This window comes from Denticeps clupeoides, unplaced genomic scaffold (assembly GCF_900700375.1).
Source record: "Denticeps clupeoides unplaced genomic scaffold, fDenClu1.1, whole genome shotgun sequence".
NCBI classification, from domain to species: Eukaryota; Metazoa; Chordata; class Actinopteri; order Clupeiformes; family Denticipitidae; genus Denticeps; species Denticeps clupeoides.
Genome location: NW_021629712.1, coordinates 60,001 through 62,560, shown reverse-complemented (window position 1 = coordinate 62,560; position 2,560 = coordinate 60,001).

Below are 2,560 nucleotides of genomic sequence, written 5' to 3'. Positions count from 1 at the left end.
TTTGCATTTCAGTGTGTTTAATGTTAATGAACAAAAAAGGTGACACAAACCTCACATGAATTATTATTCTAATATATTATATTATATTATTACAGTTACTGGAGAAAAAGGTGTAACATATTGAACATATTCATAATTAGTTAGATTTTAATACTAAACTGATGAGCTCCGTTGGAAACCCGCACTGTGCATGGACTGTCCCTGCATGACGGTGTGAGATGTTAACTGGACCCAGGCGAGGTTTAGATTGATGAGTTTGGACTGTGTGTGTGTGTGTGTGTGTGTGTGTGAGGACACAGGAGAAAATAGAAAGGGAAAGTGAGAGGGACGGAGAGGAAAGTGGGGAAAAGTGAGGGAAGCGATTGGGAGAGTCAGCAACTGCACTTATCAATGATTCAGAGGACAGATATCAGTTTCAGCCGCACACAGTCAATAAATCTGTTCAAGGTCAGGAGACACACTCACACACACACACACACACACACTGGCATCCTACAGTACCACCATACCTCAAACAAACACACACACAGCAGTGATGCACACATAATAACACACACATCTCACTTAAACACAACTGTGCTTTCATGTGTGTGTGTGTGTGTGTGTGTGTGTGTATGTGTGGTGTAATGAGGAGCCGCGCTGCTGGAGTCTGGGCCTGGATCAGACAGGCTTCTAGACGGGCAAGTCAATGCTAACCTGCTCTGGCTCGGCTGAAGGATGCTGGCGTATCCGACTCTCACTTCATCACTCCGGAGTCTGTGTGTGTGTGTGTGTGTGTGTGTGGCTCAGGACCAGGGAGTGATTTATGTCATTTTTTATGTTTTGCTGACGAGTGATCGGAGGTATAGAGTATTAAAGTAGTAAAGTTCTGGTCCTTTTCTAACAGAGGGATACGTTGATATATTATTAGAGGTGACTGATACGTGTACATTTTATTTATTTAAAATATGACAACAATTTCCGAGATTCATGCACATCTCAGCATTTTTGTAAACGTAATTCATTTTTCGTTGTATAAGGACGGCTTGGGGAGAAATGTAAAAATATCACATCATGATAGGAACGTTCTGCACACATTTGCAGTTATTTTGGAGGGATATGAGCCCATTGTTGGCTTCTGTAGATTATACTGATATTAGTGTGTGTGTGTGTGTGTGTGTGGGTGTGTGAAGACAGGCTGTCAGAGGGTGACTGGAGGTGATGAGCGTGTGTTAACTCCTCCTGTTAACTGCTGACTATTGTAGTAGTGTACTGCTGTCCCGGCTTCTCTAACGTACTTCTACACCCAGACTAACACCGCAAATACACTCGCTGCCTCGGTTTTTATTTTATATATTTTATATAGAAGTTATTATTTATGGTTTTATCATGACCTTTTCACCTTTTTTCTTTCTCCTTTTAGGTTTTGTTTCTATTTAAGTTGCTCCACGGATTTGGGAAATTAGATGAGTGGCCAGACATCTCAAAGCCAATTTAGACCGTGTGATACCAACTTAACACACACACACACACACACACTGACAAGACCTACACTGTCTCGCATATTTCCCATTCACACATCCTCAACTGAAGCTGTGTGTGTGTGTGTGTGTGTGTGTGTGTGCGTGTGGAGAAGTTCTTGAACACAATAAAGAAACAGTAAGAAAATGATTTGCTCCACAATCTTTTCTCAGTGTTGGAAACGGTTTGTGTGTGTGTGTGTGTGTGTGTGTGTGTGAGAGAGAGAGTGTGTGAGTGTGTGTGAGTGTGTGTGTGTGTGTTATCTGGAGTTTCTGTCGGTTCACTCATCACGCTTGAAGACAGGCCACTCCGGAGGTGGAGGAATATTCTCCTCGTTCTCCCCTCCTCACCATTCAGAGAAGGTGTGTGTGTGTGTTGTAGGTCTGTGTGTTCTAGATATATGGGTGTTATATTCAGTATTGTTGTGTATCATATTATTACAGTTACTGGAGAAAAAGGTGGAATTGAATTAGATAAATTGAAAGGTTCATAATTAGTCACATTTTAATACTAAACCGATTCGCTCTGTTGGAAATCTGGACCCGGATTGTGCGTCGCAATGCACTGAAACTGAATTTAAAGACGAAAATTTGTGGTACATTTTTAGGGCTGTATTCATATTCAGATGAATGCATTCAAATTCAGCCCATAACCATCCACCATTACCAAGATTTCAGAAGAAAAAGAAACTCTAAACATACCCGACCACGAACCAGAACACCACAAACCCACCATAAACCTCCTGACATTAATCAGTCTTTGAATAAAATGCTGGTTTTATACAAATGTCAATGAAAAAGAATATTCAGTCATAATTTCAAAAAGTAAGTGGCTACATGACCTTTATGTGGTAATTGAAATAGTTACCGTACTACTACATTTTAAACAGTGTAATTGTAGTGAAGCGAGTGTGCAGTTCCGCGCATGGCCGGTGTCCCCGGTGTCACCCTGTCCTCCCTCACCTTGGCCGCCGCTGGTCGCGCTCTATTTTTAAAGTGAAAAGTGCATTTTTGGGAACAGGATCGTCTGCTGCGCTGAGGGGTCGCTGCCCGCCGCTGGG